We start from the raw sequence: 13,387 nt of genomic DNA, 5'->3' as shown, positions 1-13,387 counted from the left end.
TCCTACTTCTGATACCTATGCAACAAACTTGGGGGTAGCTCCAACTGGGACTCCAGCGACAAGCAAGCCAACACCTTATTCATTGCACCAAGAGATCAGAAGGTGGTTGGTAAGTGTTGGGTTAAGCTTGCTACAATATATACCTATATAGGGTAATTTGTGATCTGGATGAGGCAGCATTGCCACTAGTGCTCCCAACACAGCAAAACACAATCTTTACCTTCTTAACCTTAACTAACCTAAAGTCAAATACATTTAACCACCATGTGAGCAGCAAGTTTAGGGTTAATGGAGTGAAGTGGGTAATGGGTAGGACCACTAGTATGAACTATATGTCTATACATGGATGGATGCTCTTCATCAACACCATCTTTTCTGTGAAACTAGATATCAGCAATCAATCAACAAGACTAATGAAATGGGGCAAATGAAGACATTAGAACTGCTAAAGGCAATATATTATATTCTGAAACCAATTTCTTACTGGTACATTTTGAACATGATCTGTCCATCCTGAGAGCGACGCTCTCTCTCCTCCCCTTCTCCTCAACTCTCTTTCTTTGCATGTGCTGGGGCGAAGTTTCCCCTAAATACAGATCTAGGATCAGCTTCCCCTCCCCAAACCTAACACGGACCATTAGCGGGGGGAATTCAAATCTGATCCAAAGCCAGGGTCTATTTGGGGAACTTGTCCCCTCCCCTACAACACGACACGTGGATGCGGCTTCCTCAGTTCACCATGCTCATAAAGAAAACAGCAGTGTATTTCAGCTGTAAGTATTTTGCAGTTACTAGCGATATTATTTTAAACGAATTTACCTAGCTTCGTTATTATTCAACAATTACTCGGCCAATGTAGCTGTAGCGGGCTACATTTCGTAGACGCATGGAAGTATTAGCTCTGTTGTAGCATTTTGTTAGCTTGCTAGCAGTTAGCTAGCGAGCCATTTTTCCTGGCTATACTGATAGGTTAATTAGCCAGCTAGCTGCTAAAGGTTGCTGGAGTAGACATTAATACATTTCGGAATGGATTATTATTGCATTGTTTATCTTTGCTACGTCTAAGATGTTCTCAAATGGAAGAATGTTGTGTTGTGCATAATGTTAAATAACTCCATAGGAGTAATGTTAAACTAGCTACTGGTACCTACATTGTAATGCAAATGTGGTCCAAGCTCGGTTGCTTTCCTGTGGCATGCTGAGTTATTTGCGCAAGTCACAATGTGAGACATTTTGTTTCGAGGTGATTGTATTTTGAAATGGCAGCTAGGGAAAGGCATCAGGAATATTTCACTAATCAATATGGATATCCGGATGGTCCAATTACATTTCTTTTTTTTTGTGAAAACATGTTTTATTTGCTGCAGGACTGGCAGAGACAGTGCGGTGCGTGAAGGGAAGGTTTGATTTGGAGAGACAGTTGTTGCTGTCATAGGTAATCTGTCATACTATACATTTGTTAATTAATTGTTTTAAAATTGTAATCTAAAAGCAGGAATCTCTAGTGCCAAGGTATGTAGCCAACCGTCAACCACCCCCTCATTTCCTTCATTTTAAAGTTGCAATCTGCAGTTGCAAAATCCATTTTTGAACCTGCAATTGAATGATATATACTCATTGATTCTTGAAGAATATAACTTATAAATGCTTCATGAGCTTAGTTCAACAGTTGTACCCCATCAGAACTCAGCATATAAGCTTGTTTTACTTCAATGTGGGTAAACAAAGTACATGTAAACAAACACTATATAGCCTCAAAACAATATGGTTAAACATGGATCAATCCACTAATGAGAGGGAAATGTAGCCTCAAAATGAGCTGTTATTGGCAGAGAGATTCCAAACTCTTTTTAATTGGTCTATTAACTTAGACCACCTGGTGATGTCACCAAGCAAGCCAAAACTCCACCAATGCAAAACCTGCTGATTTAGAATGTCTTATGTAGATTGTATTTTCAATCGGCAACTTTCAGGAAGTTACACTGATAACATTTATTCATAGTTTCATCAGCTGTTATACAAATATGATACAAAACACCAGTTGAGTGACACCGGTTGCATCGGTGAGTATGAACCTGACAGCGAAAGCTCGAGTGACAGGTGTTCAGAACTCACACAGCCTGGTAATTCTGTGACGGTAGACACCGGCTGCTTTCGTAAGCAAGGGAACATCCGCAGTCTACCGTCAAACTTACCAGGCTGAGTGAGTTCTGAACAAAAATGTAATGTCGTTGCTTGCTAATATGTGGATTTGTTGTTACTCTTATGTATGTTCCATCCTTTTGTGTTTTTCAGGCAAGCCTGGGAAAGAACTGAGAAAACGTATTAAGAGTCAAGACAGACACCAGAAAGAGGCCCAAGAAGACTTGGACGCAGGAACAGAGGACAGCGAGGGATGTTCAGAACTCACTCAGTCCGGTAAGTTGGTGAGGGTACACTTCGAGACTGCTTACCTGACACGGAGGAAGTCTTTTCTTTTTATCTCCTCTCCTATACCTTCCCTATGCCCCCCTCCCCTATTGTGTTGGACCGTCATGTGTTTTAATCTTTTCTTTGTTTGCGATTAGGTTTGGAGAATGACTTCTCAACCCAAGACTAAGAGCAGCTGTGAGAAAGCATCAGTTTGGAAGCATTTGGGAAAATGTAAAGTGCTAAAGAAGGTTCCCGGCAAAGAGGATTGACTGTTATGGGTCAGAGCCAGCTCTCACAAACAGAACATGGAAAGACGTGAAAACCTGGTGCACAACAAAATGCAAACAGAAAAGGCTCTCCGCAGCCGGTAAAAGGCTAGCATGCAACGAAGATGAAGTTCACACAGGTGAATGGGAGAGTTGTAAAAGACAAAACGCTTTTTAGACATAGCTCCAAAATGCAGGTGCTAGTTGAGCTCGTGAGCTGGTTCTGCTCTTTTCTCATGTTTTTGTTTTGTGGTGGAAAACTTAGTGTGTTGAGCATAATACGTCAACCCTGTTACCAATAGATAAAGGGGCTAGACATTTTTTAGAAATTGTATTTTTTGTCTGAAACGTCCAATTCAAAAGCTTCCATTCCCCTTGGGTTGGCGCACAATTGTCCCAGCGTCGGTTAGGAGAGGGTTTGTCTGGCAGGGATGTCCTTGTCCCACTGCGCTGTAGCAACTCCTGTGGCGGGCCGGGCGCATGCATGCTGACACGGTCGACAGGTGTATGATGTTTCCTCCGACACATTGGTGTGGCTGGCTTCCGGATTAAGCGGGCATTGTCAGGAAGCAGTGTAGCTTGGCAGGGTCGTGTTTCGGGGAGGACGCATGGCTCTCTACCTTCGCCTCTCCCGAGTCCGTAGGGAGTTGCGGCAATGAGACAAGACTATAACTACCAATTGGATACCACGAACATTGGGGAGATAAAGGGGTTAAAAAAGAAAAAAATAACAAAAAAATATCATATGAAACCCTGTTATGGTCAGCCTTTACTTAATAGGCACTTATTGTGGTCATTTTTTTGTTTAATCTCTTGAGATGGGAAACCATTTTCTATTTTTGTTTTTATTCATTTGAATATGGTCTTTATAACAGAAGATACAATTAGGTGAACTTTTAGTTATGAATATAAACTGGCAATATTCTAGTGGCCAATCTTCGTTGCAATAGGCCCATGAAATAATATCAGCTTTTATGATGCTGGTAAAGATAGTACCTTTACAGACGGCCCCTAACTGCGCAGTGTAGCCTATAGGTTATACACTGAGTGTACAAAATAGTAAGGACACCTTCCTAATATCTAGTTAGCCCCCCACCCCATTTTGTCCTCAGAACATGGATTCTACAAGGTGTTGAATGCGTTCCACAGGGATGCAGTCCCATGTTGAAGCCAATGCTTCCCACAGTTGCCAAGTTGGCTGGATGTCCTTTGGTTGGTGGAACGGAGCGTGAAAAAACCATCAGTGTTGCAGTTCTTGACACAAACCGGTGTGCCTGGCACCTACTACCATACTCCGTTCAAAGACACATCTTTTGTCTTGCCTGTTCACCCTCTGAATGGCACACATACACTATCCATGTCTCAATTGTCCCCAGGCTTAGAAATCATTCTTTAACCTGTCCTGTCCCCTTCATCTACAAGTGACATCAATAAGGGATCATAGCTTTCACTTGGATTCACCTGGTCAGTCTGTCATGGAAATAGCAGGTGTCCTTAATGTTTTGTACACTTAGTGTAAATTGCACAATAATTATACATTTATGGGTTTTGTTATGTAGCCTATTGTTGTCACTTTATTGAACCTGCCTGCAACCCACCCGCCTGGGGACTGTGGGTTATGAGACAATCCCCGCATCACTAGCTTGCATGTTCTGCAGCCTTTTAGAGATAGGGAGAGGATGACTGGGATGCAGTTTGGCATTTATTGTCATGAATCTTGCCCTGTCAGCAGTTCTGCAAAGTGGTCACAAGCTGGCACAGGCATAAAGTAATATATGATTTTAAACCTAACCTTAACCCTAACCACACTGCTAATCCTTACCTTAAATTAAGTCCATAAAAAACAATTATTTTCCACAAATATTTACAATCTTGCCAATTTTGGCTTTGCATCTGCCATATCTTGAGAAATTTCTGCCTCCAGGGCAATATTCATGACAAACATCAAGCTGCGACTGGGAGAGGGAATGTAAAATCGATAACTAAATAGTTTTGACAATTAACATACTTGTTATTATGAAAAGTACAATATGTCCATGTACACATCAGATAGATGCTCTTTCTCTGCTACCTCATTCTATTTCTCTAATTCTCTGGTCTAGTATTCCCTGGTTATGTTTCAATTCTCCCTCCTCTATTTCCTCACATCTTCCTCAGACTCTTCTTTTCCTCTTTCTTTTCCTCCTCCTTACTTTCTCCAACATTTTCCATCTGTTGTATCTTACTGGCCTTCTCTTGCTTCACTACTTTTTTGGCTTTGCCCTTTGTCTTTTTGACCTTCCCTTCCTGAATTCTTTGGACAAGGAGATAAAGGATTGTAAGTTTATGGATTCTCTTCTCTTGATCTGCAAAATCTAGAGCTTTGCGATTCTGTAGAAGGACATGTGGCCAATATACCCTTCTTGTATTTCCTCCCACCTGTGGGGCCACTACTGCCATTTCCTGGAGCCGTTTCCTGCCGGTCTGGCTCAGGTTGGTGATGGGGGCCAGGTGAGGCATGTGGCGGTATTGGAAGTTCTCTGTAGCGGACGGAGTGATAATGACAGAGCTGAGAGGAGTCCGAGGCCTTGGGACATTCTCTGGGGAGGGAGGGGCCACAGCAGAGGGCAGGGCCTGTAGGGCTTCAGCCAGGGTCCAGGGTGCTGAGGTCACGAGCAGAGAGGCTAGTCTTGCCAGACACAGGACCAGAGACCTTCCCTGGGCTTTGTAGGACCAGAAAGTAAAGTAAAATATCAGGAAAAGGCTATGTTAAAAACAATCTGTAGATATACTTTATAACTACTCTATACACATTGCAGATACATGACTACACTCAATAAGTAGGAGTAACTTACAAAGCTCTGGACATTGTTATTTTTTTATGACCTGAGGAGCCTGTTCTCGACTATACTGGTCTGTATTTCTGCCATGCTGTCTATAATTTCAGCCATCTCTCCAGTGCATTTCTTGAATGCCACTTTCAACCTCCAAGTCATTCAGCCAACTGTCCAGGTCTACTGCCTTAAGATCATCTTCACTGCAGTTTCTCTTCATCACTTGGATCAGTGCCCTCACCTGCTCGCCCATCCTCTTGACCTCCCTAGCCACGTCTTCATCCCTCAGTCTCTCCTTTCTCCTCCCCATTCACTTCGCAATCCATCCTCTACAGCACCCCTCATTCTTCTTCTGCCTCTTGATTGATGTCCTGACCGTCATTGTGCGTCTTCAGACCTTCCTCCAGGTTGAGTTCTATTGAGGTCAGGTTCTCTTTGATCCTCCTCAGACTCTCCTCGTTGGTGTTGGTCCACTGTGTCTTCTTGTCCAGCTGCTGCCTGCAGGGCCGGACAGTGGGGACCACCTCCATCTGGTGTGACACCTTCTTCAGGTCACTCACAGAGGCAGGGAGGAGGATGTTGGGCTTGGCCACAATACTCTCAACAGATATAGGGTCAAACCACTGAGATGTGACACGCACACACACAAATTTAAAAGATGCCTACCAGTTGATGGTCCTTCAGTGGTCCTTGTGGTTCCTTTGGAGGCTCTGGACTGTCCTCAGTAGAGGCATCATTGCCATCATCAAGCTGTGTGTCAGAGAGCTAGCTGGTCATAGTCCATTCTCCACATTCAGTGAAAGAGTTACTCAAAAATGTGTAAGTGGGGGGGAGGAGACAAACAGGTCATCATCCTCGTCCATTTCCCTCACTTCAAACTTGTCACTTTTTCATCCTCAACTTTCAGCGGTGGTGTCCTCTTTTCATGATCCTCATCATCACACTGTGTATCAGTCAACATGTCAGAGACCATCCTCCTAACAGTGATGTCACTCAACAGACATGTACGGTAGGGTACAACTCTTCTTCCTCCGATTCACAGTGAAGGAGTAGATGGAAAAGTCATCAGAAATGGAGGATGAGATCACGTCATGATATTCTCTCTCTATTATCCGAGTCACCCTTCCAGACTGAGGAGACAGAGAAAGGCATGTACTCATGGCAGCCATAGAATACACTGGCATTGACCCTCAAGGAAATATAGAGTATGTAGGCAATCCAACATGGTTGTACAAGTAGTGAATAATACATGGGTAACTGAAAATGCAGTCACATGGGTAACTGAAAACTCGCATAACATTAGGGGTGGGGCTAAAGACCTTCCATAGTATAGGATTCTTTAGCATCTCGAATGGATGATTGTCAATTCAACCAAGCCAATCAAAATGGCCATATGAATCAACAGATTGATCTAACTGTTGTGTCTAATGGAACAGCAGAGATGACCTGGCTGAGAGGCTCTGGATTGATGTTCCATCCGTCCCTAGATGTCTGGTCCTGCCCACAGCTCACAATGATTGGCTATAAACAGTAAATAATTAATTATACACTGCTTTGCTCATTGCAGAATGTATAACTAATGTGCATATGTTACTGATTTCAGTTCGAAATGACTTATAGGCTTTGTTCTTCTGTGCACCTTGCCGGTTGACCACATCACAGAATCAGGGGTGTTTACCCTCATTGGATTCATCCGTCAACACATCACTCAATTTAAAAGGTGATAATATAACAAAAACAGGACAAAACAGACATGTATTGTATATTTACCACGTAAGGGCTGTGTCTTAAAGCTCTTTTGATTCTTTCATTATTACGATCCATTGCTTTCTGGGGGAAACATTTCCATCAATATTGTATGAATATATATATATAATATATATATGTGTGAGTGTGTATATACACAGATTTGTATAACATTAAGAGACCACTGCAAAATGATCCGTTTCTCTGGGTTTACTATTTATAGGTATGTGTTTGGGTAAAATGTACATTTTTGTTTTATTCTATAAACTACTGGCATTTCTCCCAAATTGCAAATTCAAATATTGTCATTTAGAGCATTTATTTGCTGATCAAAATAACAAAAACCGACGCGGTGTTGTCAGACCTCGAATAATACTAATATTTTAACTTAGGAAGAGTTCTGAAATCATTATTTGGTGGAATAACCCTGATTTTCAATCACAGCTTTCATGCGTCTTGGCCACCAGTCTTTTACGTTGGTGTTGGGTGACTTTATGCCATCCTGGCTCAAAAATTCAAGCAGCTTGGCTTTTTTTGATGGCTTGTGACCATCCATCTTCCTCTTGATCACATTCCAGAAGTTTTCAATGGGGTTCAGGTCTGGAGACTGGGCTGGCCGTGACAGGGTCTTGATCTGGTGGTCCTCCATCCACACCTTGATTGACTTGACTGTGTGACATGGAGCATTGTTCTACTGGAAAAACCAATCCTCAGAGTTGGTGAACATTGTCAGAGCAGAAGGAAGCAAGTTTTCTTCCAGGACAACCTTGTACGTGGCTTGAATCATGCGTCCTTCACAAAGATAAATCTGCCCGATTCCATCCTCCACCAAATTTAACACTGGCTTGTAGGCCTTTCCAGGTCTCCGTCTAACCATTAGACGACCAGGTGTTGGGCAAAGCTGAAAATTGGACTCATTGGGGAAGATGACCTTACTCCAGTCCTCTACTATGGTCTTTTGAAAACCTCAGCCTGGCACTTCTTTGCTTCTCATTGATGAAGGGCTTTTTCGAGCTTTGCACAACTTCAGCCCTGCCCCTAGGAGCCTGTTTCAAACCATCCTCACCGTGCACTTCACCTCAGCTGCATTTGCCATTTTTTTTGTAGGTTAACTGCCTTGTTCAGGGGCAGAATGACAGATTTTTACCTTATCAACTCTGGGATTCGATCTTGAAACCTATTGGTTTCTCGTCCAACGCTCTTAACCACAAGGCTACCTGCCACCCCAATGAACTGCTGTCTTTGACATTTTAAGGATGGAAGCATCCTGCATCCCTCTGCCAGTGAAGCCCTTCTTTTCCTCACTCAAAATTTTCCTTTTCAAGTCTTCTGGCATGGTTAATGGTTATTTTTTGATTCCCAATTACTTTTGAGGTACTACTAGCACTGATTTAAACATCCAGCTGGTCCTATTGCAAGAGGATAGTGATGACCACAGCAGTGGTTTTTATACTTTTCCTCATTAAATAAGATTTGGTTCAGGTGATCACCTAATCAGTACCCCATTCAGTAGAATGAGGTGTGCCTGTGTTGGAAATCAACAGACACTGGAATGGAATTTCTGCCATACATGTAGAGATGCTGATTACAGAAGCATTTGTTAATTCTTTCCAGAGCTCTGAGTGTATGTGGTACCCTGTATACAGGTTGGGAAGGCTGTGCACCAAAAGGCCAAAGGTTACCTGCAACAACCTGAGTGAAGAAAGAGATTATACAGATGAAATCAAATCTGAACAGTGTGTATGTAGGGAATTAATGCTTGGTTTCGTCATAATACGTCACAGCTTTATGACTGCACATAATACATCGCAAGAGAAAGGCTTGTTTGGAGCCTAACTAGTGGTATTGTCTTCTCACTGGTTGTCGCTAGCTGAATAACGAAAGTGATGTGCATATTTCCTACTGACTGAGTAATGGTTGTATCGATGGTTGGTTGGATGTTTTTTTTTACATAGATAGGCTAACAGGACATCAATAGAAAGAAACCATTCCTTGCCCCCCAAAAAAACAATTTTGCACATTGAGTAACAAGCACTAAGGGACCACAATGGAATTCGTTGATTTTATTGCGTTGTCCCTGACACGTTTTATTTTATTAAACAGTTTTATTTTTTTTACTAAACTGTCAAATATATCTATCTAACTCAAATGGGCTGTTGAGAACTCTGATCATCACATTTCAGGCACAAGCCAGCAGGTGGCAGTGTCTTTAAATGCATCACTGCCTTAGTGCACTTCATGATCTGCGCATCAAATAACTTTGGTTGTGAACGTGATTTAATAAAAATGCGGAAATCCATTACATTTGCTTTGGTTTAGCATTCGATCTACCCTGTCTTAGTTAAAGTGTTGTGCAATATTGGAGGACAGGTGTCGTAACTGACATTTTTGTATTGTGCTTGATTATCCACTGGTATTAGTTTGACATATGTACTGAGCATCAAAAATCAGTTTTGAAAGATGTGGTGGAAGAATGTGGGGTGAGCTGTTGTAACTTCTCAAGGAATATGTTCTGTGTTGGACTGTGGTGTTATGCGTTTCATAGACTACTGGTATGTCTGCGTCCTAACACAAGGCCATTGTGTTCCGGAACTATTGATTTATAGAAAACACTTGTGTGAATACAATATGATAGTATTATCACCTCCCACTATATAAGGGAAATGTAACCATTTCATCCTTGCTGTGAAATTACAGGTGGCTCTCCTCTGCAGCTGCTTGTATTAAATATGTTTATTACATTGTTAAATATAGAATTATCACCACAGCAAACAAAGTACTTGGAGTCAAACAGACAGGCCTGGATGAGATCTTTAAGCTCAGGGCCCTCCGCAAGTCTCACAAAATCATTTTAGACCCAAGCCACCCCTTTTACCCGGGCTTTGAACTTCTCCCCACTGGGCACAGGTACAGGGCACCCCTCAGCAAGAAAAACAGAACAAAACAATCATTTGTGCCAGGTGTGATATCCCTCCTAAATAGCTCGGGCTGATGTTCCTATCGAATCAGTAAGGCCAGCAGGCTAGTCATTTTTTAAATGTTTTATTGGTATGTAACTGTTATGAAAGTTGTATTGTAAATTTTGTTTTGTATTTAAACGCCACTTTAAACGTGTACATGACACTGCAACAAAATTTCCCCATGGGGACAATAAAGTCAGTAAGTAAACCCTGCCTTAGTCTTTGAATAGAATTTTCCACAACTGTAGTTCAGAGGTTCAAGAGTTTTACTCCTGAGTTGAGGCTAACGAGTGGCATTGATCCTGTTATTATCATGTCATTTGTTTTGTTTATTGTCAATACATGTCTCAGGTTATCAAAGGATGCCTTCAGTCTTGGAACTACAGTTTTTGGCAATGTGCATGGTAAGTTAGCAAGGAGGGGCTGAGTGACACAAGCTCATCACATACCCCTTCCACCACAAGACAGTGACCCAGATACTCCTCAGCATCGGGCTTCTGGTGCTCCTCTGTGGTGGGATTGAGAAGAGTGTGGGCACTGTTTGGTTCCTACTCATGTTTCAGCTGCTCTCTATCAGCACAGGGGTGTTGTACACAACCGTGGGGCTGGTAGTGTTTGGTACATCTGCCCAGAATCAAGTGGAGGGGTTTGTCCCTGTATCCCCCTCCCTTATGGGTATGGCCACAGTGTACTCACTTATGGTTAAGGGCTTTCTTTTGGGGGTCAGTGTACCCATGTTTGCCCTGCCCTGGCTGTTTCTGCTCATAACATTTTTGGTCCCACACGCTGTCTTACTCTACAACGTCATCATCACAGGGCAGGATCTGTATCCTTACTCCAAATAACTGATGCACTCTGCAGCGCCAGTTTCCTCCCAACACATTGCTGCGGCTGGCTTCTGTGTATAGAAGCAGTGTGGCTTGGCAGGGTTGTGTTTCGGAGGACGCATTGCTCTCGACCTTTGCCTTTCTCAAGTCCGTAGAGGAGTTGCAGCGATGGGACAGACTGTAACTACCAATTGGATGTCAAAAAAAAAATTAAAAGCACCAAAACATTTTTATAATTAATTGGTCGTTGTGCACAGTAAAGAGAAGCCATAAATTACTCCCTAGTCTAAGTATAGCAAATCAACAATTATTATTTATTTACAATTACATGTCTTCAAGTTATACTGTTTATTTACAAATAGCTATTTTGCATAAACAACTTGATCAAGTGGTGAAAGTCATTACCACTGTGGTAATCAAGTGGTAAAAGTCCCGTAAGTCCTTCTCTAGTATAGTATAGCTCTAGGTATAGTAGCTCAAGAGAAGAGAACCCATAAGCCTACATTACTTTATCTCCTTGTCAAAAATATTCGGGAAGGGAAGGTCAATAAGAAAAAGAAGTGCAAGGCCAAAAAAGTAGTGAAGCAAAAGAAGGCCGGTAAGATGCAACAGATGGAAAATGTTGGAGGAAGTAAGGAGGAGGACAAGAAAGAGGAAAAGAAGAGTCTGAGGAAATAGAGGGAGAAGTGGAACATAACCAGGGAATATGAGACGAGAAAATTATAGAAATAGAATGAGGTAGCAGAGAAAGAGCAGCTATCTGAGGTGCCTTAATACTGTTATTAACTGGATACCAACGCAATTAGAGCAGTAAAAATAATGTTTTGTCATACCCGTGGTATATGGTCTGTTGTAAACACACACACAGATTTTGAGTATTTGTTACTCCTACAACACACACAAATGTAATTTCAGAGACAGGAACTATGATTAGCAAATACTTATATTGGTCTCGTTCTTATATTTTGAGACATGCATCATTCTTAAGAAAAAAAAGATATTGGTCCCCATACTGCCTACCCAGGTGGCTTATGATAATGAGTTGGATTTACATAGTGCTTAGAAGCGCTTTCACATTCTTAGGCTTGGAAATATAGCCAGGAGAAGCAGGGTCAACACCTCTACTCATGCCATAAGTGCCATGACATCTTTAGTAACCACAGAGAGATAAGACCTCTGTCTCCACAGTCTCACCAAAGGACAGCACCAACCTTAGGGCAGTGTCACTGGTATTGGGGTCTTCGGTCTCCTTTGGCCAAAGTGAAGAGTTGAGGGCCCCTTACTGGTCACTGAAGTGAAGTGAAGCATGCATCTGGTCTGAAGCATGTCAAAAGAGTAGAAATGAACTGGGACTGGAGGAATACATCACATTTAAACTAAATTAGCTTGTATCTGATTTAGCTACACTCATCTGTACTTGAATTGTGCTGTTTGAAACGTGCATTTCCAATAAAGATTTCTAAATTGCAGTTATTTGTGTCAGACAGATTATTATACTGTCATGGAATATTATTATACTGATATTATCTTACCTGTTATCAGTGGGGGGGGTTTGTTCTGTTGCTCTGGACTGTATCCCACGGTAGGTGGCGGTAGTGAACCAATAAATAGTTGTATTGCTCGCCAGAAACCCAACCAGGATGGCAGACAGTTGTTCCCATGCAACGAGCAAACGCTTGCGAAAATACTAGCTACAAAATTGGCAAAATTGCCTGCTGCTGTATACATAGCTCACGTGTGTGTGTATGTTGCTAACCTAGCTAGTTAGCTCGCCATCAATAAAGTTCCCAATGTTACAACATGGCAGACGGCTGGAGCGCCGACACGGGAGAAGCTGTCTATCGTTCCCGGGATGCTGTCAAAAACCTTACAATTAAGTAAGTTGCAGTTGGCGTTTGTGTTGCTTTCAGTCCTTGCATTGCCATTACAAGCAATACACTGCCGTTAGCTAAGGTTAGCTCTCAAAGCAGACGATGATAAACACCCAGTATATTTCTTGACCTGATCCCTGAGTTTGCCATGAAAACATGGCATTTAGCTCGCTAGAATCCTGTTTACTTTGATTATATTTGCAATGGTGTTTACAGGATTCGTATTCAGAGAGTCACCTCCACAGCAGCCCTCTCCCAACACCTTCAGCAGCAGGTTTTGACTCAACAGGAGAGGGGAGGCATTGAGCTGGACACCCCCAACTCCGTCTCAATCAGGTGTTAACACTGTTTTGAAACAGAAAGATGTTAGATGCTTCTTAGTTGAGTAGATGTTATTTTCGTGGCGGCTAGATATGGACCACAACATCTTGGTTTTGTTTTCATCCGGAGAGTTAGTGGTAGGCTGGCAGGAGAAGCTGTTCAGTCAGTGCC

The 13,387-nt window shown here is 42.2% G+C and overlaps 1 long non-coding RNA gene across 1 annotated transcript; it reads left to right on the top strand.

Annotated features, from left to right (window-relative positions):
- Positions 1-705: 705 nt before the first annotated feature.
- On the top strand, positions 706-2,706 carry LOC135538500 (uncharacterized). The gene is made up of 4 exons (XR_010455435.1): positions 706-773; positions 1,368-1,435; positions 2,296-2,418; positions 2,568-2,706. It is a non-coding gene; the product is annotated as an uncharacterized LOC135538500 (long non-coding RNA).
- Positions 2,707-13,387: the final 10,681 nt, after the last annotated feature.

The sequence above is a fragment of the Oncorhynchus masou genome, unplaced genomic scaffold (assembly GCF_036934945.1).
Source record: "Oncorhynchus masou masou isolate Uvic2021 unplaced genomic scaffold, UVic_Omas_1.1 unplaced_scaffold_973, whole genome shotgun sequence".
In the NCBI taxonomy this organism is placed as follows: domain Eukaryota; kingdom Metazoa; phylum Chordata; class Actinopteri; order Salmoniformes; family Salmonidae; genus Oncorhynchus; species Oncorhynchus masou.
Note: the sequence above shows the minus strand (reverse complement) of the source record. Positions and strands in the feature narration are given on the sequence as shown.